This window comes from Tympanuchus pallidicinctus, unplaced genomic scaffold, assembly GCF_026119805.1.
Source record: "Tympanuchus pallidicinctus isolate F22 unplaced genomic scaffold, pur_lepc_1.0 scaffold3, whole genome shotgun sequence".
Lineage (NCBI taxonomy): Eukaryota > Metazoa > Chordata > Aves > Galliformes > Phasianidae > Tympanuchus > Tympanuchus pallidicinctus.
In genome coordinates this window covers 15,542,964-15,569,573 of record NW_026294747.1, presented here as the reverse complement: position 1 = coordinate 15,569,573, position 26,610 = coordinate 15,542,964, and the positions used below count along the sequence as shown (strand labels likewise).

General features: G+C 41.6%; 1 protein-coding gene across 2 annotated transcripts in view; it reads right to left on the bottom strand.

Moving 5' to 3' along the window:
• CUNH11orf24 (chromosome unknown C11orf24 homolog) overlaps positions 1 to 26,177 on the bottom strand; it is an 86,718-nt gene extending 60,541 nt beyond the window's left edge. The window contains exons 1-3 of one of the 2 annotated variants that reach the window (XM_052694938.1): positions 26,080 to 26,177; positions 24,762 to 24,879; positions 20,552 to 20,628 (exon numbers count right to left, since the gene is read on the bottom strand). The gene's annotated coding sequence lies outside the window, so the exon portion shown is untranslated. The remainder of the gene's footprint in view (positions 1 to 20,551; positions 20,629 to 24,761; positions 24,880 to 26,079) is intronic. The other variant, XM_052694932.1, reaches the window with a different exon arrangement.
• Positions 26,178 to 26,610: the final 433 nt, after the last annotated feature.

The following is a 26,610-nucleotide window of genomic DNA, read 5'->3' as shown; positions in this document are numbered from 1 at the left end:
TAGCAATGCAGAGGATGATTGCATTATCAAGCAAAGCTCACAGAACTAAAGGACTGAAAACCAAACAAACAAGTGTTGCAAGATGGACAGACAATTCACTGTGATGGATGAAGTCAGAGAAGCAGTTGTTGCCATATCAAGCTGATAATTCAGAAGCAGGTCAGGTACCAGCTCCTGAAGCTCTGATATATTACAGAACCACTCTGCTCCAGGCCACTGCTGCACAAAGTGAAAAATAATGGATCAAGAGGGAAACAAGTAAGCACACAAAATAGAAAGGAGGACATTCTTGAAGAGAAGGAGCCTAAGCAACTATCCCACAGGTTGTTTCTCCATTACTCAAGAACTGATCCACCGGTAGAGCATTACAGATCCAACAAAACTTCTGACTGCAGAACTAGCAGCAGACAATCAGAAAAATGAAGAAAATTCATAATTAACCTTCTCCTCAATATGTGCAGTGTTACTACAGGAAATAACACAAAATTAGTGCTCATAGACTATAGAATTCAGAGGATGCTTGCAGTTCACATGCTTTCCTTGAGCACTGATGACAGGAAGTAGGAGGAAATATGATTTATAATCAAAGAAACTGGTAGGACAGTGGTTACTGGATGGAGTACGGAGTCTAAGATGCTTTTCTCCCTTTCCCAGTTCTAGGAAATGCATTCATATTCACCTTATAACGACAGAGTATACACCAAGCACAAGATTTTGCTGACATTTTCTGTATGTCTATGTTGCTTAGGAGAGAATGCTGCTTTCAGTTCTTTAGTATCTATGCTGGGATAGTGCTTGCTAATATACACAGAATGCCAAATCTTATGACACGTGTCTAGTACAAGGCAAAGGATATAGCTGCCACTGACAAGTTTTTGGATCACTTAAAAATAACACTGATCACAGTTCAGTAATAAGGAAGGAATAGCTTACCCCTTCCTGAGTATAAGGGCTCACTGGAAACTCCCAAAGGAGGTGACTTCCAAAAAGAGAAAAAACATACCTATAATCACATATATAGCTACTGATGAAAACAAATTATAACCATTTGATGGAAGAAATCCACAAAAGAGAATGCAAACTGTAAACCTTCATTAAGATCCAATCTGTTTTACAGAACCTTCTGACCTAACTCCATGCCCACCTGCAGGAGGCCAAGAACATTGACACCTACTGTAGCTCCTCCTGAAGCTCTCCATGAGCAACTCCAGCAGATTTTTTCAGGCACACAGGCTGGCAAAGCAGTGAAAGGGAGTGCTTGAGGAGAAATAGACTCCTATAGGCAATAGTGCATAGAGTCCATGGCTGAAATACTCACTGATACAGTTTAAGTGATGACAGAGAAACACTACAGATCTTCCTGCAACCTTATACAAAGCCTGGCTTCTATATTACCATCAAGTCACAACACATGAGAGATGTTCCTTACACATCACCCTGGGCCTGCATACAGCAAAGGAAGGCAATGACAGTGCCTTCTACTAAGACATAAAGTGCTACCAAAGTAATAGAAGGTAACAAACAAACAAACAATTAGCTCACCCCTTCCAAGGAGTGGTGACAACTGGAGAGGAACACAATCTATCCAGAGAGATGCTGCTCCTTTGGCTGTTAACCCTCAAATGAGGGTGAGGAGGAGTGAATCCAGGCTCCACTCCTTCTCTTCACTCAGGTATATTGCTTGCACATGAGCTCCCTTGGTTAGCCATGCCTTCTCACCTTCTACTCCCAGAATGGGAGATACTCAGCACCCAGTTTCAACCACAGTTGGGTTATGGGGATCATCTGTTCCCCAAACCCATGTACCATTGCCTTAGTGCCTCAAAATTTATTTGGGTCATCATATATTAATGATGTTTCTGCTCCAATATCCACTAGTGCCATAACTCACTGAATATTCTTTCAGGACCAATGAACTGTTATTTCAAAAGGCCTCCATTCCCCTCCAGATGCTCTAGTCCTAGGGGATTTTCGCTTCCCCATCACACCATTATGTTGGCAGTCCCCACGTTTTTTCCTTCAATGACTTGGCCACAGCTGCCAGCAAAGGCTTATGCTTTTTTGATGGGACTACGAGATCCTTTAGATCCCACATTTCTCATGGAATCCTATGATTCTATTCCTTCCCTTTTAGGGGAGGACTGGAATCTTTGTTTGTTCAGCTGTCTCCATAATTGTTGTAGGACGTGATTAGCCTGTCTGTCAATCTTTTTAAATTGAACTCCTGCCCTAATCAGGTTATTGAACATCTGTTTTCTTGAGACCCTAATGGGCCCAGATTGGATTTCCTTAGGGCTGGTCTCCTAGGTTGTGATCACAGACAGACTTCTGACCTCTCCACTACCATTTGGACATCATACCTGGCTAGCAGTGCTCTGTTTCCCCTCAGAGCCACCACTAATTGGGCAGCCTGCTGTATTATGGCCTCCAAGACCACAAGGGAGTTCAGTATGGATACCAAATACTGGCGTGGTGGAGCTTGTTGCAGGATGAAATCTCATTCCCACTGAAAATTTAATCAGACCCAGACTTCTAAAGGCATCATCATACATCACGTCTTTCATACCTAATTCTTTAGTTTTGTAAGACTTCCATAGATGACCATAAGCCTGTGTTTAAAGGTATTACATTTTTATTAAACCACTGTACTAGGTCCGTAAGTTTGGCTGCCATGCATAAGTTTGCTGTTACATGTAATGTGGTCTGGGTGGGGCCACCTCCACCAGTCTATCTTGCAATTTTGTGTGTTTTTTTTTTGTTTGTTTGTTTTTGAGTTACAATCAGTCAAATTTCAAATGGATCCAGCTCAAGGGGAACCTTGAGATCCAACCTTTCAGTTCTTCCATTTACAGAGTCTAATTTTTGAGGGCTCCCTTAATCAGGCCTTCTGATAGTTTCCAAAAAGATGTTTTAGACCGTTTGCGGGGGAATGATCAGATTTGCCTTTTTCTCTATTAATACTGTGATCTGTCATTCAAATTTTTCAACTTGGTCATGTAGTAGTTGATCTTCATTGGCCAAAGCATCTTCAGACACATTTAATTAATATGAAGTTATGAACAGTGGCCATACCACAGTAGATACAGCCAGCTGTTGCTCTCTAGCAATCAGTACATCTTCACTAAAGCCATGAAAATACTCAGCCACTTGGGCTAGGGAGTTACGGATATTTCCTCCACCCCAAAAGGGGCCCCATTTTTCAATTGTGGAAGCAATCCTGTGTTATGGGGATCCTAAGAATCCCAGGACGTGTCCTGGCAAGATGTCATTTAAAGACGTGGTCTTTTTCCATCCAAACCAGACCACTGGTTCCCTAGAAACACCACATTAGTATTTCAGGAGACTTGTGAAGTATGGTTTCGGACCATTTGTAGGAGGACCTTTAAAGGGTTAGACTCCTAGCCGGCTCACCAATAACATACAGCAGAGGAAAACAATAGCAGTGACTCCTACTGTGATATAAGCACACTAGAGAGTAATAAAAAGTAACAAAAAAGAAAAAAATTAGTTCACCCCTTCCAATGACCAGTAACAGCTCAAGAGGAGTGCAACCTCAATCCAGAAAGATACTGGACAACTAGAGAGGAACACAGTCCCTATCCAGAAAGATACTGCACCCTCAGCTGCTAACTCTTAAATGAGGGTGAGGAGGTGTGGATCTAGATTCCACCCCTTCTGGTCACTCAGGTGCATTGCTTGCACCTGAGCTCCCTGTGTTAGCCAGAACCTTCTCACCTGGTGCTCAACCATTTATTCAGGTCATGACCTAGTACCTGGAATCTTGTACTCTGAAGAAGAAATAAGATAAGCAAGCCAAAACACAGTTAGGAAACATCAGCCCTTTTCTAGAAATCCTCATGTCAGAGCTCTAACATTAAATTTGTGCCGTTCAAATCTGGACAATTGTATTTTCAGATTCTACCTGCAGAAAGATATTCAGGGCTCAGTGGGATATGGGAGTATCATGTGCTAAGAGCAGAGTATTTACACAGCAATAGAGCACAGCCGCTAAGAAATTCTACTGTACGTGCAGGAATAGTAGCTTTCATAGTCTTATAACTCAGCCAAATTGAGAAGCGTTTTTGCAGGAATGGCAAAAAACACTTCTTTAATTCCATGAGTATTTCCTTGCCAAACCTCTAATGTACTGATACTTCCTTTTTTCCTTTTTTCTCTCCTCTCCTCTGCTTTCTTTGTTTTCCTTCTTTCCTTTCATGAGTGTTAGGAATGTCGAAACTACCTACATTTTCCCAGTCAAAATGGTTCTAAGTCAGCTGCATTGGCTGAAAGTGTACAAAGAAGTTAGTTTGAACCTAAGCGTACTTCATCTCAAGAAGAGGGGCTCTCTTCATTTAGCAAATGAAGAGAAGGCTGCCATAAGAAGAAGTTAGGCACCTTAAATGTAACTCCTAGACCACACTCATCCCAAAAATGAAAACTCAAAAGATGCTGCAACAGATATGTGAAAGACTCAAATTTTTAAAATCATTTGTACTTGAAGTCTCCCTGGAAGGATTGAGCCTGCTGAAAGCTGGAACTGAATCTCTTTGAACTTGTTTTTTGGAAGCTGGACAGGGTTGTCTACTTACTCCCTTGTTTCTCAAGGTCATTTCTTGGTCAAGATGGCATTCAGTGGGTACTGAATTCACTGGCACTATTAAAACTTTTGTCCCATCCTTACCTTTGTTTCATTTATGACTGCGTCTCTTGCAAATAGAGAAAAGAGGGATGAAATCTAGGAGGAGGAGGGGTCTGATGATGGCTTTGGAGTTCCCTCCTCAATAAGGTCAAGCAAAAAGAACTGTTATCACTAAATAGAAGCACTAAGACATCCTGAGCATGCATGTCAAATAGGCCTTTTTTTGAATTTGCTTTTTTAAGTGTTTTGTGTCTGTGTTTTGGAGAAGCCATTGTTTGCATCTCTCAATACATGCAATAAGGAAGCTGCTCCATCGACAGCTCAGATCGAGTACTGCAGTAAAGAAACAACACGGGAGTGGAAGAGAAAATAGTGGGGAGGAGGCAGTCTGAATTCACAGCCATTAACTCTTTCCATCCATTTCACAGCTCTCTGCTAAATGCTTCCCAACGGGAACAGATAGGTGTTAGTCAATATCCCTCACCCTCCTGCAGCTGTCCAGGAGCAGGTTACCCTGTGACTGAGCGTGGATGCACTGAAGTGCGATCTACTTGTTCTGCCATCATCTCTCCCCCTGCTCTGGCATCCTTTGAAGAAGTGGAGGGGACTGCACTGCTCAGAAACACCATCCGGGTTTTCCTTTCAGCTCTCATCAAATGCTGCTGGTTCCCTTCGTTCTCTGGGTTAGTTCCAATGTTCATTATCTCTGTCTTTGTCTTGCTGATGCTGGCTGTATTACACACAAGCTCGTCAGTTCTGCTGAATATGGGCTGCCAGCTTGTGGCCATCCCCAGCCACCATAGTTTTAAACTTGTTTCCTTGCATGGGGACAGGAAATCCTTCCTTATTGTAAGATATAGCTTGGGATGTGAAAAGTGAATCAGGAGACTCTGCTGTTTAACTCTTTCTGAAGTGTTCAAAAAAATGTCAGTGTACATTAGAAAGCACTGCTCACTACCCCTCCCTGCCAAAGCTTGTACCTCATAGTTGCACTTTCTAAGCACTCACTCTATAGGCAGGATGCTCAGAGAATGGCTGTTTTTCATACCAATAGCTGCATACTGATGCAAACAGTGCATAAACAAAGGAACTGTCTCTTCTTCCTTTACTACAGCCTTCCCAGATTAAAGAAGCTACAGCCATCCAAGCTACACAGAACAGGAACAGAACTCCAGTTGGTAGACAACAAATTTTCACTACTTAGTTTATTTATTTGCAAGCAAATCATAGACTGAAACTGTCAGCAAGGTTTCTGTTTGGTTGGTTGGTTTTGTTCAGTGTTTTTGTGTGTGTGTATGTTGTTTTTTTTAAAAACTTATTTGGTTTTTGGCTAGGATGGGACAATTGAAAGGTTTGTCCCCACTCTTTGTTGAAGATCCCAATGCTGGGAGAGGACAGAGGGAATTTCCTCTACTGCTGGGTCGCCTGGGTCACATCTTCACCATCCCTAAACATTCCCCTTATCCATCTCTTGGGCTATAATTGGCGGTTAATTCAAACCAACAAGCCCTGACACACCTGTGAGATGGCCCATTGTGATGTGTTGGTATGCAGTGGCCCCCCAGTGCAGTGAGCTGAGGCCTGGGATTAGCAGCTGGACTCTGGGTCTGCCTCTGTTGGTAGCTGTCTGGGCCATTAAGACAAGTAAATTTATGGACTCACTTTCTTGTCATTTTCTGTGTGTTGCATCTTCTTAGAGAAACCTGCAAGTGGCAAGCAGTACAGAAAAGTGCACAATGTCTACACATAGAGCCTACTGCTATGGAACCCTAACCCGAAGCTTTTCTCCAAGCTGCACTGTGATACTAATGTACGAAAATTGTCCCAGTCATGATACCTACAACAATTTGAACATGCTAAGACAACTTTAAAGAGATTGATGTAAAAGGAAAGTAAAAATTGAATTACACTTAACACTTGAAATACACTTAACAAAGTGTAGCAACAACAGCAAGCAGGCGATTAAATAGCCAATCTGTTGTCTCACTCAATAAGCAGCATGAATATGTATGAATTGGCAAGCTCAGAGCAAAATTCCTTGAGTTAGGGCAGCAGGGGTCCAAAAGAGAAGAAGGCTAGCATGTAAGATTTCTCCAGTTACTTCAGTTAGTGTTGCAATTCTTTTCCTCATGCAGGTCAGATTTAGAGCACACAGAAACCTGGCTTTATGTGAGGCTTACAAACCAAGCACTCCTGCCAGTGTTTTGATAGGGTTGCCGCTGCCAACTCTCAGTCTCCACGGATTGCCTCTGTTTGCCATTTCATGCATCAGATCATTGTATATAATCTGACTGTATGAGGCACAGTTAAAATATGGTATGAATTTTCAGTGCTGGACATCCAGTTTTCAATTTGAGCTTGTGCACAGGTGCATATGTACACTGATTTTTTAAATAAGCGGAAAGCAAGAAAGTACAGGTATTTAACCTCTATTTTCCTGCCAATCCTGACTCTGTTCATAAGAAAAGTGATACAGAACAAGGGTTATAGAGGCTTTCATTTTTTCCATATGAAAATATCAGACGTCTCAGTTTAAGAGAAGAGAAAGCAGAGAAAGCCAGGGGAAAATAAGTAAAATTAACCAGTGAATATTGTGAGAAAGAAGAGACCTTTTCTACCCTGCTGCTGTAATCTAGCTGGAGTATCTGCTATCCAAGTTGACATCAGCAGCCCGGCTGAAAAGAAATGCTTCCTGGCCCTTACAGCTTCTGATGTGTTCCATCAAATGCTGTCAGTTCAAATGAAGAAATGCTGTTTTCATGCTGCATCCTGCATGCTGCCTGACTCATTGCACTGCTACATGCAACTGCACTGTACCCTGGCAGAGGCTGGCACTGCTCTGTTCCCTAGTAGCCTGAGGAAGTTGCATGGCCTAATCTCTATTGGTGAAAGCATCAGAATTGCCCAGCTGTGCAGCTCTCTGGAAATAGTCCCTCCACTCTCCGTTTCTCTCCAACATTTTGTTTAGACAGAAAGACTGTTAGACATTCAGAACAGAGCCTGGTGCTTGGGCTGCCCACAACAAGCAGACTTCCAAGTTCAGTCAAATGCATGGTCTCAGATGAATAGCAGCAGCACTGAAAACAAGTGGAGAGTGACCATCTTAATCTAAATTGTATATTGAATACTGCTTGATGTCCAGATGCCTCCATTTTCTCAGTGATTTTTCACTCATTTGAAATGACAACAGGAAAGACAAAATTTAAAAAGGTACTAACAGATCCTGTATTCTACTGTAGCAAATATTTTTGTAGAGGATTAAAAAGGCATAATCTGACAAGGTTTATAATTGATTTTGTCCTTTTGTAAGAGACAAAACCCATATACAATATCCTCTGGCCCCTAGGGGTTGCCTCCTAATTCTTTTGGCCAATATCTTCTTAGTTTTAAATATCAAACATCCTTTATTCTCTCCCAACTGAAATCACTGAACAGATATTGGATCATCGCAAATTCAAATTTTCCTTCATGACACTTTGAGCATCATCTTTTACAGCGTGTTAGACTCATAAGGGCTACCAAATTAGTGTTCTGTTCTGTCTCCTTGAAATAGCAGGAACTGAATTTCCAATGCTTTTAAAGCCTACGTGTATAAGGTTTCAAACCAGCTTCTCTGGGCAGACAAGTGTGTCAGAAAAAAAAGACTTCCATCTCAGCTTATTCTAGAATAGAAAAGTTCAGTTGAATGGACCTCCAAAGCTCAGCAACTTCAACCACCCGATCACATCATGGCTAAGCATATTAATGGGGACTTTCTCCAAATGCCTCTTCAACAATGACAGACATGGGGCATCACCACCTCAGTAGGAAGCCTGTCCCAGCGCTTCCTCATGGTGAAGAAATGTTTCCTGATGTTCAGCCTGACTCTCCCCTGTGTACTTTGGACCAATTCCATTCTGCCATTGGTTGCCACGAGCAGAGCCGGGCATTTCTCTCTGCATCCCCTCCTCAGGAGTTGTTGAAAGCAGTGAGGTCACCTCTTCTCCAGACAAGACAACCCAGGTGCCCTCAGCCCTTCCTGACAGGAGTGCCTCCAGCCTTGTCACAGCTTTGGTGCCCTCCTCTGGATGCTTTCAAGGATCTTAAACATCCTTGTTATATTGCGGAGCCCAGAACAGCGCACAATATTCAAGGTGAGGCCCCACCAATGCTAAACCTAGTGGGAGAACCACCTATTTTCACCAGCTGGGCATGCTGCGTTTCAGATAGGGCACTGCCGTACTCCTGAACACTTCAAAAGGGTGCCCAGTCAAACAAAGAAGTGCAATTTGCACTTGCTGGGACATGCACATATAACCACACCCTTTCAAACCACTTGGAAGGAGCATCTCAGAGCAGGTTTCCCCACTGAGAGATGTGATCTTCCACCTGTTGACCTCTGGCATGGAAATTCAGAAGGAATTTGTCTGAGTAGATCGTGCAAGGGTTGTGAGAAACCTCATTCCTTCTACTGCTGGGAAATCCTCTCCTCCTCCACCTTTCTTTCAACCCTGTTCTGAGTTTGAAGAAATGCATCTTGTTTTGCATACAAGCACTGCAGTATAAGAAAGGCATGCAGCGAGAGGCTTTTGCTGTGTTTTTTCCAGAACTTCCTAATGAGCGCTACTAAAACCAGTAACACACCTTCTCCAGGAAACATTGAAAAGCTGGGAACAATCCAGCTGAAACTGGCCGTGCCATAGGAAAAATACCTTCACTTAGAGCAAAGGGAGGCTGAAAACTTGCAGGCTTCAGATGTCACCACAGAATGGCATGTTACACTAACTAGCTCAGATACTGAAAGCCACCTAGCTCAAGCAGGCTATTTTACACCTTCTGGTTTGTAGCTAGTTCAAGTATCTCCGTGCAGTGTTCATAAATACAAACCCTAAGAGGAGGAATGCAAAAAGCTTGCCAATTTAGTAATGTCTACAGACATTCAACAAAGATCTTGCTGTGACGGTTATTCTAGGATAAACCTGATTGGAAAGAACAGGAAGGAAGTATTTGTTAGGGCAAAGGAGGTTTGGATTTTAATCTTCCCTCTAATTTTTGCACTGTTCTGGCACTTACATTTAATAACCATGTTCTAGATCCCCTCTCTGAATAAGGAGCTAGATGTTACAGTAAGCTTATGTCAGTAAAGCTAACTCAACACTTGGAATCCTAAGAACAGATGGCGAAAAGCAGCTAAGTGGCATCCTATGCATTTTACTTGTTTCTCCTTTCCTCTTTATTCTTAGTCATCACTATCAGAACTTAAAATTACCAAGTCCACTTCATCCTTTCCCACTTAGAGTCAATACGCAATTTCTTCTGTAAAAATTTTCTAGGGCTTTACCAGTCTGGTCTTATATGACTCAGAAAGCTTTCATCACGTTCTTTGTGATAATTCAACAGTCTCCTAGACAACATGACAGCAGTACATAGGTCCTAAAATTAAGCAAAGAAGCTGTATTCTGAATTCTTCTGTAAAGACAACCTGTGAACAAACCTGGCTCCACAACTTTTCCCTTTGCATTTTTCAACTACTACCAGAGTTATCAAGCCTCTAAACTATAGCCAAGTTCCTCTAAATCTAGTCCTTTATTCTCATAGTCTTGTTTGAATGCAAATGTGTCTCTTGGTATAATTTGAGTCTTGTTCTTTGTTCCACAAGTATTGAAGTGACCAAACATTCCAGTTTAATCTAGATACTGTCAGTTCTTTGCTGAAAGCTGTTAAAGCAGATTTCATTTTCTAACCACACGTATTTTTTCTTTCTCGGTCAATAAGGTCCTTCCTCAGGCAAAGTGATGCTTGTTGGATCAGTATCCATTTCTTTTAGGATGACTATAATTCATTAGATCAGAAATCTGACACATCCAGATAGAGAATTCCTAGCTATGTAATAAATGGACTTCATTTAAGACAAGATTGTGTGTATGAGTAAAGGGTTCTACAGAGCTGAAGGTACAATGTTGTTTAGTTTACCAGAAAGCACACATTCTCTGAATATCTTCTTCTGTGGCAGGTACACCTTTGCCTAAATCCTAAAAGGTCCAAGCAACTATGTGGAAATTAAAACTCTGGTTACTCAAGGATTTGTGATGAAGCAATTTACTCATATTGATGACCAGACTGTATGTTTAGCATCTCCGAAATTCAGCCATGCTCAGGAGCTTCAGGTCAAAATCTATCTCTCAGTTAGAGACCACTTGGAGTCTGGTGTGCCCATACAGGAAAAATGAAAAGTGGAGCCATCCTTGCCAAGATTTGAGCTGTAACTCTTAAGTACGTCCTATTTGAAGCTTAGAGTTCTTAGAGTTTCAATAGGTAAACATTAAGTGCACTTCATGCTAATGTTTTACAGTAAGGGGATTCAGGTCAATGTAACAGGGATAAGGTAGCAAATGGAAAGAAAAATAAGCAGAGAATTATGACAGGATACCATTTCTCTCATATTTTACTTATTGCTATAAAACAGTTGTCCCAGATGGACAAATATGAAGGTAGATGTATGTCATTTGAGATCTGGAAAAATTTAGGTTCAGCTCTATAATGTGAGTCTGTAATATGAAATGTTGATAATATAGAATGTATGTATTAAGTATTTTTATATATTCCCTTGCTCCCCAGCTATTTTTCTTCTTTTTTTTAAAGGGACATTGCAGGGGATTGCATAGAGATGAACTACAAATGCGCAAAGCAAAAAATGGGGTAATGCAACCATGCATTTGGCCCTTCCTTAAAACATACTGCCTATTAAAGATAGAAACACAACCACCTCTTTTGATCAGATCAGATGTGCCCAGATCATTCAGAGATTGGGTAACTAGCTCATCTACCAGACAAAAGAACAAAATGCTGCAAATAAGGAAAGAAAAGGGGAGGGGAATAGATATGAAACATAATATCCCTTAGGCAATTATATTACCCAATTGTGTTTTCATTAACATTCAATATTTCTTTGTTTAACTTGCAACTTGTATGCCCTGTATTTTAAGGCATCAAATTATACTGCCATATTGAGGATTATTTAAGCAATCCCGGTAAGTAGGTCAGCCAGTAATTTACTCTTGGTTTATTAGAGTGTGCTAAAAGAAAAGAGTAACACTGCTATTTGTTAAATGAGCAGCTGGACCCAAATCGTTGGGGGAAAAAAGCCATCAGTTGAGAAAGTGTTTTGTTAAGATTTCTAGCATAAAGAAAAGTATAGCAAAATCAGTTTGCCAGACAAATTTGTGTAGCAAGCAAACAAAATTACAGCAGCTTCTCTTCCATAGCAGGTTAGATTAAGCACCAGGAAGAACAATGCAGTGAAGAGCTCTGTATGACCCAGGGGACCAAGATGGAGGATGCATTTGGTCTTATGTGGCCTGATTAGACAAGCATTTTCCCTAAATGTGTTAACAGCCCAGAAATCGCCACTGAAAGAAAGAAAATAATACCAGTCACATTTTTTTTAATCACCAGGAAAACTATTCTCATTCAGTTATCATATATAAAAGCAAAAATAATGAAGTTGTTCTTTTTAAACTAGGGTATCTTTCTGAGGCTGAACCTCAGGTCTTTCCTTATGAACTAATCTCTAATTTCCCAGTGTTGCCATCGGAAATTCTCGCCAGTACAGTAACGCAACAAATAAATTTTAAAGAGAAGGTATTGATTTTGAATTGTAGCTTCATGTATACATGCAAGACTAAGATAAAGCTTTTAAAATACACTTAGCATTTATGGGGAGAAAAGGCCAAAGATCTGGTCTTAAATTCTGAGATTGAAGTGCTAACATTTATTCTTCTTTCTGAAGGCAACACCAGCAGCTCCTCCAAGTGAATAATCTCTAGTAAGGGATTTCCACGGGGTTAAATAAAGGTAAGGGCAATGTCCCGTAGAGCATCATCTCCCCCAAAAACTGGCTATTGTGTGTGTGTTCTTACCTAGCATTCATAAAGGAGGTAAACTGTACTCTTTTTCTGCCTCAGTTATTTTACAGCAGTTCTGCTCTGCCTGGGCTGCGGTAGTGAACCAAAAGCTTTGCTGATGTTGGCCTCAAGAGCTTCCTTGAATGGTAGCTCTCAATTACAGTTTGCCTTTTCCTTTACTTAGAAACTTTGTTTTTAAAGTTTTATTCATGAGCTGGCCTTCCTCATTGCAGGAGATTGATTTGAAAAGTTCAATTTCCCTTCCCCTTCTCCCTCCCTCCCAAAGAAATTTTTCTTTCATAAGCTCAGAAGCAAAAACATCGTTAAATTTTCTGTTAAATGACTGCTCGAGGGCTTTATGGAGCCTTAACTTTCCAAAGGAGTCTGCAAGAAATCAGGAAGAGCATTTTACTAAGAGCTTATTAAAAATATCCTGATAAATGTCTGTATTTCTAAAAATTCAAAATGCAAGTGAGATGCTATGTTGCTCTGCTAGAGAAAAAAAGAGAATTTAGGACAATGAGCTAGAAGAACAGAGTATTCAGAAGGTAAAATATTTGATAGTCCCTGGTTTGTATTTATTTCTCAGTTTTCTAGGTCTGTATCTTGCAGTGGATTAGAGGATGTTTCTATTAAACAAAAGTGAGTATTAAGCAGTTACAGAATATGTTTTTGATTGTATTAAAGGACCAGTTTTCCACAGCAGTCGGTTTTTAACAAGTCTCTACTGTTCATTTGGGCAAATGCATGCACACAGGTATTATCACTTCTAAGGGGCTGGGAAAACAAGTATAGTATCAAGATACGAACTGAAAGTCAATAAATTTGGGTAGTGCCAACACAATGGGGAACAAACATTTCATCAGCAACTCCAAGAGAATTCCAAGATCCTTCTGTGGCACTCCTCTTGTGACTGATGAGTCCATTAGCCCTGATATCTCATCAGTCTCAGCAGAAATATCAGTCTCTCCAGGAATCAAATGCAGCACATTTCATCTGGCAAGTGGAGATTGTTCAGCACAAAACGTTGTTTCCATTATGTATTAAATGGGCAACCACATCAGCTATAGTTCATGGCTAGTCTTAAAGAATAACCATATGAAGAATGCACAGCTGATGTGACATTCTTTAGGCTGAGTAAGTACAGACTGCTGAAAGAAGATACACATTCATCTCTCTCCATTGTTTTCTCCAAATTTCTGAAATAACTTCGTTGTTGACAGCCATGGCCACTTCATCTGCACCTAAGAGTCAGGGGGTGTTAGGTATTATCAGCAGTGAATCACCCAACTTCATAGTTTTCTCCTAAAAGAGGAAGATTAGAAGTGGAATCATAAATAAGATTGTAAACAGCAAGAGAGCAAAGATCCCTCAATCCCATGTTTGAAAACAAGCTTGACATTGTGCTGCCCAGAAGAAAATAAAAGGGCACTGTCACTGTTATGTGTACCTACTGTCTCACCACAAGTCCATTAATAAATCACTGGTCAAAATTCCCTCCACAAAATTCCACTTCAGAAAACTTTTTGCTTCCAAAGGGACCGAAGGCTCAGATACAGATCAAATCATCTTACTCATGAAATAAGATAAAATTTTCACATTGAGGGATACACAGGTGTACAATCAGCCACAGGCAGCAAGGATTTTGCAAAATGCCTACTATTCATCATCTGATGTCGTTAATGACCAAATTACTGGCTGAAGACCTGTGGAATTTCCATTTCCTGACGTAGCAGAGTGGACTACAGGCTAGAATGTGCTGTAACAGAATAACTCAAGAGAACAGTGCTTGGTCACTAACTACAAAATGCTGCTGAAAAATATACCAAAAGCTGAGCCGCCTTTCCTAGTCCTGCTGACACCACTTACTTGTGCTTCAATCTAACATATTTCTCTGCCTTCAGTAAATAAATGTACGAGTAAAGAACATGCAGCTAAGAGAAGTTATTCCATTTCCCCACCCCATCCCTTTGGGATCAGTATATGTAATAAACTGTAATAAACTGTAATAAACGTTTTACTTCTTGGCCAAGTATCTCCCAATCTGAAGGGGCCATTTGACTTTTAAAAGCATACAAGTATTGTCACCAGCCCACTGCTGATTTCTTGTCAATTATGCTTGCTGCCTAAAGTTTTAACTGCAACATTAAGTAACTGGAAGAAGAATGAAAACAAGAAGTATCTCAATTTATAGGAGAATGCAGAAGGTATCACCTGAAATCCACACACAAAGCTTTGGTTCAGCCTTAATAGTAAAGTCCAACCTGATGAACATAAGATGCCCTGAATGGCTCTGGCAAGATGATGAAGGCATTGGCATGAAGTGAGTTCTTTGGGGTAAGGCTGAGTGCAACTGGCCAACCCTGTCCTACTGGTCCTGCTTGCTACTCCTAATGGACATTGGATGAAGAAAATCATAGAGAACAGGCTAGCTGTTATTATGGGATGCAAAAGGCCTGGGAGACCAGGAACTATGTACCAGAGGAGCTGATGCAGGAGACAATCTTGTGAAATATAATTTTGACATCTAGCATTTAGCTGTGCTTGCTGCCCAAATATCATTTTAAGTAGGTTTTAACACATCTATATTATAACTGAAACTACTGATCTCTTACAAATATCTAGAGTATCTATATTTTCTGGACAAAAAAGGAAGGCAGAAGTCAAGAGCAAATACATGTCAGAAATTACATGTTTCTATGAAGAAAATTAAAGCAAAGGACTGTTCATGATATTCCTCCACAAAGGAAAGAAGGCTCGGGCTTATCAGGAGGCAGCTATAACAAAGAACAAGTTCAGATTTCAGTCATGCAGTTCTTTAAAGGAGTTGCTGTTAAATACCAGCTATTTCTGCTCTCCTGTGAAAAAGAACACACTACCAAAAGTAAAGCTAACAGGAAAAACCACGATTATTCTTCTGTGCTTCCCAATGTCAACAAAAGCAAAGCAAAAACTTGCTCAATTACTTGCAGAGACAGCTGTAAACTAGAGAACCTTCAGAAATTGCTGTCAAGGTACACTAATCCCTTTGCACTTAGCACAACGCTGCAGATACAGTAACATCTTTAGCAGCTGGGATTTGCACACAGCTCCTTTTATGCACAGGACCACAGGGCCTGGAATTCTGTTGTGGATACACAAGATCTGATATAGTCTGTTAGCCTCAGCTTGGCTGACAGACATTTAACAAGGCACTGCTCTTACCCTCAGGGTCTTCAGTGAAATGAAGGCCTTCCCACTGCCTTCAGCTTTCCCTGATTATTCACAAACTGTGTGTTCCTACTACTACCTAGAAGGTAGTTGTCTGTGAAACAATGTCTGTAGTTGCCTTCCCTGCCAGCTCCCCTGCCATATCACCTCTCCTCGGAATTTGAGCCTGAGAGCCTTTTCTCAAGATTAAGCATCTACTGTGGTAGCCAGGAGGTAGTTTTTTACATATTAATGATGATGCAAAGAAAGCTACATAGGTAAAATGTAAGGTAAATGGTAAAACAGGCTCTGACTCCCTGTGCAAGTGGCAAATCAGGCTGGTACGACCTCATGTGTTGGCAGACAGATGTTGGAAGAGCAGCTTTCTAACAGGATGGTAAAATGTGCTTCTGAAAGCAGAACCGTAATGTTCCTCTTCATGTGTTAAATCACAGACCAAAAAACCCCAGAATCTCCTTAAAAGGAATGGACTGCCCATCAGTACTCAGACGTTTCAAGGAAAGTTTCTGCTACTCATAGAACTGTTTGAGATGGAAGAGATCCTTAAAGGCCATCTACTCCAACTCCCCTGCAGCGAACAGGGACATCTACCTATGCTAGATCAGGTTCTCAGAGCCCCGTCCAGCCTGACCTTGAATGTCTCCACGGATGGGGAATCTACTGCCTCTCAGGGCAACCTGTGCCAGTGTCTCACTGTAAAAAAACACTTTCATTATATCTATATTCAATGTTTTTCACTCTTTTACTTTGAAATCGTTTCCCCTTGTCCTATCCTACCCTGCTAAAGAGCCTGTCCCTCACCTTACCAGCCCCTGTTAAGATACTGAAAGGCCACTATCAGGTCTCCCTGGAGCCTTCTCCAAATTGAACAGCCTCAGTTTGTTATCACAGGGGAGGTGTTCTATTCCTCTGTGGCCCTCCTCTGCTCATGCTCCAACATGTTCACATCCCTCCTGTACTGAGGACTCCATATCTGGACACAGTACTTCCTCCTGAGGAAGTTTCCCTGTTTCACTCCACCTCACCTCAGAGGCAACTTGGAGTTTTTGGCATTTAAGTGGCAGGCCTTCAGCTAAAGACTCAGACACCTGAATCAGGCAAGCCAGATCTGCACTCAGACATTGAGCATAGGCACTTTCTTTATCAACACTTTGTTAGAGCAGCATCTGTACACAAGGGCAACTTTCATGTGATAGAGGCCATTATTTCATGGATAGATGTTAAGAGAGAGAGAGAGAGAGAAAGAAAAAGGGAGAGAGAGAGAGAGAATGAAATAAGAGATGGCACCACAATGGTCAGACGGTCAGTGAAATGGTTCATATAAATTAGATGATTAATTAGAAAATTAGAACTGTATGGAGGAATTTGTCATTTTGGTCCTTTCCCTAACCTCTTGAGGTCGCATTTTCAACAGAAAGATTTTGTGCTTTCCTGATACCTCCTCTAGAAGTTGTTAGGAAGTGGTTGCAACTGAGTAGAAAAGCAAGCAGACAGCTTTTGAGCATGACCAAGAGGACTCCACAGAGTCAGAACAGAGAGGTACTCCTCGAACACATTGAAATCCATCTTTCTGAGACTCTCTGATCCCATCCTTTTGTCATTAACAGCATCAGCCGTGCTCACAGGGGCTCAATTTGTAATCACCCCTCTTATATCTGCCACTTTGCACTTTTCACAGAAAGGACCAAGTCATCAGGACAAAGACCATAAAGGAGTGAAAAAAACCTAATTTCCAGTAACACTACCAAAGAAGATTTGGGGTTGCATTGTGCTATACCTGTAAAAAGTTCCTCAGAGAGCAAGCAGGAAGACAGAATACATTTCAGTGTGTTTTACAGTTACAAGGAAGCAGGTCAATTACAGCAGTTCCTGAAGTAGTAATAACTGAGGCAAATTTAATGCATTGCTCTTTGGAGTCCAGTGAGACTTTCTATCATACTTAAGGACAGAACATTATCAAAGCTGTAATTTCATTCCATTCCATTGAGATAGACTTTCTTATCACAGGCACATGAAGTAACTGTAAAACTGAAAACCATACATGAGCAAATGATCTGGTGGCAGAAGTAGTGAACTGGACATACTCAAGGTCAGGCAGGACAACGCTCTGAGCACCTGATCTAGCTGTAGGTGTCCCTGTTCATTGCAGGGGAATTGGACCAGATGGCCTTTAAAGCTCCCTTCCAAACGATTTTATCAGTTTATGTTTCTGGGATCTACTTTTCTTTCAATGTGAAGTAAGCAATGCCTGAGTTACCTATTCCAGAGACTCTACCAGATGTTAGACAAATAAAATAGCCAACTGAAATAAAGATCAAAATTTTCCATAGCATCTAGAGCAGCTACTGCCTCCTTTGTGATAATTTATAATGATCTATACTTGCAGAAAGAGTAGATCAACAGCCTGTCTCAGTCAGCCTAAGCTTGGCATTGGTGATCAGGAAAATAAATGGGAGAGCTACAGAAAATTCCATCTCTACAGACTGAATTTGCCTTGGGCCTTCCAGAACCTCCTGAAGCTTAGAAAGTGCTCTAAAACAGCAATCCTTTTCCTGGAGAATAGTGTGACATTTTCATCTGCAGAACTGTAGGGGTGATAGAGCAAAGAACCCGGAGAAGTGCCTCAGCAGAGAAGCACCATGGTTTGTGTATATCTTACAGCTTTAGTGGAAAAAAAAAAGTGAAGTGATTTTGACTACATAACTGATAAGCTGATATTGTATATAAACCCAACAAAAACTGCCTGGCTTTTAAAGGACATTTTGTCTGTCTTCCTTCCAATGTGCTCCTGAAGCTACCTCTGGAAGGTACTAGCTTCCATCTTAACATAAATGCAAGGGGAAAAAAGGGTTTCCTTAGCTGTGTATATTCAATTCAAGCTGTTTTTCTCTCTTGTACTTGTTGATATATCTTGTCCGAACTTGCTTTAGCTCATACTTTTTATTCTTCCCAATAACAAATGAGTGAAACAGCCAAAGATAGAATTTAACTCCTCATACTTCCCCTACCTTCAAATTAACCTCTTTTACACTTCTGAAATGTGTAGTCTTGTACTGGAAAGCCTTCTTTCTTTCTGAGCAAGTCATGAGCACAAAAAATTTTGCTTGACAGGAATGCTGCAGCATTTCACGTGACTTTTTTTTTTTAATCTCTTAACAGCTTAACAGAAACGTCTTTTTTTTTTTTTTTTTCCTAATTTTTAATCTTTTTACAGGGAGAGGAAAAATTCTTATGCTCGCCCTGTGAGTGAAGTTAAAATTACATACCCACAATTTTTTCTCCTCACTGCACCATTCCTGGGTAAAGCATCCTCTCTGGAAACAATAGTCGAGCTTTAGGTATCCACTGGGAAAAGAGCATCATGCTTGATTTAACATCCTTCTCATGGGATTCATTCTTGCTAAAGTGCCTGCGTGGTTTATGCCAGACTGGAAACACAATTCACATGTGAATCCAGCACTTACTGGGAAGTAAGTCTTTAATACTGATAGAACTTAACAGGAGTGAGCATCCCATGGATTACAAAAGTGCACCTGAGAAATATCCCCCATCAGTAGAAAACCAAAGGCTCACTCGACTGGTGGGAGAAGGAGAAAGCTGAATATCAGCATCTGTCTCCAATACAACCAAAAGCTGTGTCCAGAAAATAATTACCATTAGATTATATGGTCAGATAATGAGCAGAACACTGTCAGTGCCTCAGAATTCACAAACAAAAATGTGAAATAAGCAGGATCATTTTAAAAACATTCTTCAGGTGTGAGATAGACCTTTCAAGCAATACACACAAATAACACCTCAATCAAAATGCTCTCTTGCATTCTGAGCTGTACCCACCAGAAATTTTCCAGGATCCTATACTTGATGTACATATATATATAAAAGAAACAAACAAACAAAAAACCATCTTTACCAGTAACAAAGCTTGAGAGGTAAAAGAGTGTTTGTTCACATTCACCCACTTGACACTAAGCATGCCTTTGCTGTTCACACACCTGGAGACTGTTCAGTGACACAACTGCAGATAGCATAATTTTTGGATTTCTAATTCTGTAATGTATACCTGAAACTCCACCCCCACCCCCACGTCTTACTACATGTGCAGTCTGCTTGATTCAAAGAGACTGCATAGCCAAACCTGCTCCACTGCTATTTACCACAATTCTATAAGTAGTAAACAACACATTGTTTCTCTTGGTAGCCATTCATGTGACAACTACCTTCATTTTGTCATTTATAGGAATTGAGGGACTGAGAGCATTAGGCTTCTTACTGCTGTTTGTGGAACAAATTGTCTCAGAACTTACAGAAATAAGGCAGAGACAGGGAGAAATAATGTACATCATTACCTAGGACTCCTCAATCTTTGAATCACAAAGTCATTTGCCCTTCTGGACAAGGAGGAAAAGTCCAACTATAAAAGGGAGACTACAGAAAGGTGTTGAGTTCTGCAACAATACCGAACTAATAGTTTTCCTTATCCATATGATGAAAGAAAATGAAAATCCCTGACAATATAATGAATCCCTGAATGACAATGGAGCTACAAGGAGACAATAAAACTTGTCACCATAAAGCATGAAGATGACAGATCAGTGCAACTTAAGTTTGTTACTTGACAAGCTCTTAGATTTTTGCACCGCTTTCTTCACGTAAACTGAGTCCAAAGTAAACAAGCAGATATGCAGAACAAGTAAAAGAAAACAAACAAACAAAAACCAACAAATCAACAAACAAACCTCAATTTGAAGAGGAAAAGGAAACAAACTGGTTCAGATTCAATTTGAAAGGAAGTGGAGGAGCCTGTTTCAGAAATTACCTGGAAGTTGCAAATCACGGACAGGCTATGGTCCAGTTGGTCATCTGCCCCATATGTAGTTCCTAAACATTTAAAAACTGAGAAAGAAAAGTCAAGCTTTTGGATATACAAAGTTTGACTACTACAAATCTGTAGGCAATTTCAAAAGAATCAGGAGGGCAGCATTCCACTCCAGAAAGCAGAAAAAAGACATTTTTCCTGTTTCTTGATACCATTCTGTACATTCACGCAATATCTAACATAGTGGGATCTCGAAGTGACTGGGCTTTGCCCATGGTGCTATAATAGCAATAATAGGCTTGCTGAAATTAGTGAATTCATAATGACTTCAAAGGACTCTGCCTCAAGGCACTGAACAATTTCTAGAGCCTGTTTTTATTCAAATTGTTTTCTGTGGGGAAAAAAATCATCATCTGTACCTCTTAGACACAGGTCACTCATATAGACAGAAGCTGGTGAAGGAAAGCAGAAGTAAAAAACCAATTGTTTGATAGCAAAGAGTATTTCTTGCTGACAACAATAAATGCAGCCTTCTCCTAATGACCAGCAAGATCTAACCATAGGCAAACAAAACTGAGAGAAGAGACAAAGCTGGAAATATTCCCACTGGAATCTAACTAGCATCTAAACACTCACTGTTAAATTCTGTTGAGAAATTTTACATCTTCAGCAAAAAAATAACAGTATTTGCAGATGAATTCTGACTGTTCCTTCCTGCCATGCAACTCTTCGTTATTTATTCTCATTTTCCCTTCACTGTTCCTTTAGGACTTACATTACTTGTTGGAAACACATCCCTTGTTTGGGAAACAGGATTTTGTAACACCTACTCCCACTTTTTGGGAGAATGGGAAGGCTATAGAAATGAATATTATTTAATTTGCTTTCATATGTTCATATTTTAGAAGAATGAGATAAATCTGGGAAGTATGGATCATTGCAGAGAGAATTTCAGTCTGGGAAGAATGAGTCTGAGATGTTAAGGTGGGCTGATGTGAAAGATAAATATATTTGAAGGCCTGCCACAGAGAAAACATTCTCTTTTACTGAGCAGGAATTTCATGGAAGAAAGGTAAGGTTTTCTCCCTACATAGAGGTAGCATTAGGAGATGGGACAATCTCTTCTTTGTATGTGAGAGATTTTGGTTTCCAGACACCCTTGCTAGCCTTCTGGATCTGTTGCCTTCTTCCTACACATCCAGATATTAATAGAGATTGCACTTACTCCTCTCTAGCATCAACATCTCAACTATTTTTTTGTTTTGGACATAGCTCAATGTGAAGAGGGGCAGTGACTACAAACACTAAGTGAACAAGGGGTTCCTGGGAAAGAAGGACATTATTTGTATTTGACATCGGGGGGGGAAAAAATCCACAAAGCAGGACTTAAATGAACACATCTGCCAATGTTGATTAGCTTCTTCTAAAAATAAAGGGTTGATGCTGATAAGTGTTAGTAGAGAAAACCTGACTGCCTTTGCTGCAGACAGGGAGCTGAACTTCCACACTAGTCAGTCTTGCACCATGCCCATACATTACAATCATACAAAAGATTCCCATAATACAGAAGAAACACAAACCTCCATATCTTATAAATAACAATCTGCAGACCCTAAGTGAATACAAGGATGTAATTCACTCTAGGATTTCTGCAGCTGTTAATAAATCACTCAAGCTGCACTCTGGCAGCTTATGACATCAGCAGCAGCCCTCAAGTGAATTACAGCCATTAATTTACACAGAGGAGGCCATCTATCATCTATTATTGACCATCTGTTACTGAGAAAATGTATATTTTTTAATAAATTATGAAGATTTTGATAGAAAATGGTCTTTAATTTTATTCATTTTCACATGCATTTGTGATGTTTAACTTCAAGTTTGTAACTACCGGTACAAACTGATCTGTGACACCAGTTGAAAGCAATCACACGTTGTTGGCAGTGGCACAAGTACCTCATGGCTCCTCTGGGAGGTGCAGCATCGGGTGCTTAAGGCTCCTGATGGATATAAGTGGAAAGGAAGACATGTACTTGGCAGACAAAAGAAACAAACTCCTAGTGTTCAGTGCAATATAAAGTGCTTATCCACTGCTCGCTATGCCCTTTGCAATGTGAAACCTGTTAACACTTTGTACAACATCATTTCTTCCAAATAGTAAAAATAACAGCTATCAAAAATCTGCTTACTGTCAACAGAAGGTAAAACATTATCTCAAAGGAAGAATCAAGCTTATTACACCTGCTGATTTACTGCAGCCTCTTCCTTGTACTTCTATTTCCTCCTGTTTCTACTTCACGAGGTGGCATCGCTGTGCCCTTACCATCAGCAGGGTTTGGGTATAGTATATATGCAATTTAAAACTGCAACAGGAGTCATAGCAGCTACAAGACATAGTGTTATTTTTAAAAGAGGTTATTGTTAATGCTTTGACAAACTTGGAGATTTCAGGAGATTTTAACATAGGGCTTGTACAATAAATAGGAGTGCTTTGGGGCAGTGAAATTGGGCAGTGCTTGAGTGCTTCTGAGCAATGGAGAATGGGGGGGAGGGGTCAAACTATGCATGGGAATCAGCTTGGAGCGTGTCTGAGTAACAAACAGCTCAGGGCTGGCTCAGAGCAGTACCACCCTGAGTTATTCAGTGTGCTCTGTTCCCAGATACTCCTCTCAGTGCTATAAAACTTTCCCTGCATGAGGTGCCCCTAGCCAGGTAGGTCTGTGGGAGAGCCAAAACATGTATGACAACTCAGCTTTGTTAGTGGCACACACACACACCCAGATGCCTGTTTCAAAAAATGCTTACACTGGGGCTATACAAAAGTCCTCCATAACAAAAGTAGGCAAAAAAAAAAAAATCCCAAATGCCTACGTGGCTGAGTTAAACTGTCAAGTGGCCAATGGACTTTTCAGTTACATGTTTGTACTCCTCAAAATTGCTCGTAACTACAGTCTTCGAGTCAGATCTGCAAATAAAAGAAGAATAAACAACAGCATTCCTGGCACACAGGGACAACACACCATTAGTTCAGCAAAAGCCACATCTTTTCCTGGAAACTCAATTTGGGCTTTTGTACCACTGGACAGTATTTGATGCAGTTGTTCTTTATGGAGGTGAAAGGACTGAGGGTCTGGTTCTGAAAAGGTAGGAGCTTGGACCTGCGTGATGCCCTACATGAGCGCAATGCAGCAGTCTCCACACCTAACTCAAATCAAAAGTTCAAGTTTCCTGTCTTAAAAGATATGGATTTACAAAACCACTCATCACATAAAGATTTTAATAACTCAATTTTTAAGTGAAAACTGGATGCTTTCAAAATGTTTGCAATATTATGATTACAAGGTCACAGCCTATGTGAGATGTTGAAAAAGCAAATCTCCTCAAGGTGGAAAGAGCTACAGACTCAGCAAAGAGTAAATGTAGTTATTTATAAATTGTGCAACTATCTACAATTTAGGAACACTACTTCAGGAATTAAAAACTACTGATTCCTGCCAGTGCACACTGAAATAAACTCATCTGGCATACATTCTACATCTTTCAGCCCTGTATTATCAGAAAAAAATTATCCAGCGGAAGTCACAAAATCATCATGTGACTGAAATCCTGGGTAATGTGACTGAAATAAACTTTTACTCCTGTAAGAAATAATGCCATCATGCCTGTTCTTTGATAATTAACCAAGAAGCAATAAAAGTTTCAGATCTGAGACCCTTTGCACTCCTGTGAGGACTAAGCCTAAATGATAGCACGAATTTAGGAAGTGAAAGTTATGTTGAAATTCTCTATGGGGTTTTTACAGTACGAAATACAACAACTTTCTGATGACATCTAGTTGGAGCCAGTCACCATGTGTCTGCTGGTTTTCAGAACAAAATATGGGCAGGCAAAATAGTTTAACAGAGTAGACTTATTTTTGAAGCATGCTATCACGATTTGACCACCTGACTTTCTGATTTTCAAAGACATTTTGCGTTATTGAATGAAAGAGCTACAGTAGGAAGCCGCTAGAAGGTAGGAAAAATAACAAAACTGACTGCAACCAAACTGAAAAGCCACCAGAACAGCAGCAGAAGTAAGTTTTAGATAAAGATATTCTCAAAGAAAGTCATTTCAGTCTGCTCCGCTTTGCTTTCAGATCACAAGTTGGATCCTGCAGGAGGGTGTAAATGAAGTTTGCTGCCCTTCCTTCAGCTCCATTCAAACTCACCATGCACGGCCGAACTGCAGTGATCCCTTCATGCCACTGGGACCAGAGATGGCATCGCCTGATCCCACGCTATGCAGCACCCGCCCACTCCATGCAGGCACTGAACAGGCTGAGGCACCTATAAAACAATATACAAACGCTGTCACTAAGATTATCAGTGTCACTGCCTGGTGACCTATTAATAACGAATTCTGGTCAAAGTAAAGCTTTCTGGGGTTTGTAAATTAAATGTAAAAACTGTGCTAATCTGGTTTAACAACGTGGCATGGCAAGGCTGAGCTTCAGGAGGAATGCCTTGTTACAGTAACATCCATTTGCTCAAAATTTGTGTTGTTGGAATCCATGCCTTCTCTAGAAACTGCAACACTTGGGTAATTAAAGTAAAATTAAACCCAGTTCCATGTGAAAAGAGTGTTTTATTAACAACCTTAAACATAGTTTCCTACTAAGTACCACCAGAAGGCTTCCAGTACACGAAGGGAGCTGATAAACGGAGGAGGACTGACTTTAACACAGTGTAATGCTGATAGGACAAGGGGGAATGGCTTTAAGCTAAAAGAAGAGATTCAGGTTAGACGTTAGGAGGAAATCCTTTACTCAGAGGGCAGTGAGGCTCTGGCAACAGCTGCCCAGAGGGCTGTGGATGTGCCATCCCTGCAGGAGCTCAAGGCAGAGCTGGATGGGCAGCCCGAGCTGGTGAGGATGAGCCCTGCCCACAGCACGGAGCGGGACCTGGGTGGGTTGCAAGGTCCCCTCCAACCAAACCGTTCTGTGATCCTCTGATGATCACAGAGGAACCCACAATGCTGGCAAGCAGCTCTCTGAACTTTCTCTGCAGCCAATACTTCCCACAAACGTTCACGGTGACTGATAGCGAATGCAAATACTCTAAAAGCTTCTGCTAAACTTATAAAAATAAAATTTACGCCTGAGAACAAACCGTACCGCTGCGTCAAGAGACACAAAGGGCAACTTTAAAATATCGGGCGTGCAGTAAAACTCGTGAACTTTGAGCAGAACGCGGCCGTGCGGGTGACCCAGCAACCGCACCGAGGCGCTGCCCCAAGAACACACCCCGTCAGCGCCCGCAGGAGCACCGCCCGGCGGGGAGAGCAGCCCCTGCTGCCCCGCCGTCCGCAGGCGGTACCGCGGCGCTCTCGGCGCATCTCCCTGAGGAGAGCGGTTGGGCGCCATTTTTAAAGAGCCCTGTCAGGGCGCAAGAGGAAGCAGGTGCCTACTGCTCACTGAGGTGGCGGCCCTGCCGGGCGGGCTACGACCGCACATACGGTTTGGGGCTGGAAAAGGGACACCTGCATACCGTAGAGGGGCGGCCACGACACCACTCGCCCTTAAAGCGCCAGAACGAGCAGCGCCTGCAACGGGATGCCTCACATTTAAAGGGCAGCCCTGGGCGGAGGGATCCCGGCAGCACGCAGACAGCCGGCGCTTCTTACTCCCCGTGCTCCGCCGAGTGGCGGGGCGGCCCGGACCTCGTTTTCTCCACGGAATCCCTGCGCCGCGCAGAGCGGTCATGGGCGCTGCGGTCCCAGCCGTCCGTCCGCCGCGGGCGAGGCGCGGAAGCTCGCAGAGTCGCGGCCTGCCCCTGCGCCGGCCCGCGTGAGGGGGAGGTGGGGAGCGGCGCGGCTTGAGGAAGGAGGAGGAGGAGGAGGAGGGCTAGGTTTTATTTCGAGCGGTGTATCCTTCCGCGCAACGGGCACAAGAGGCTGGAGCCGCGGTGTCCCTCCGCCGCCGGCAGCGCAGGGGCAGGCGGCGCCTCTCCGGAGGGGGCGAGGAGGTCGCGGCTTCACGGGAGAGAGAGGAAGAAACTTAGAAGCGCGGTGGCTGGAGC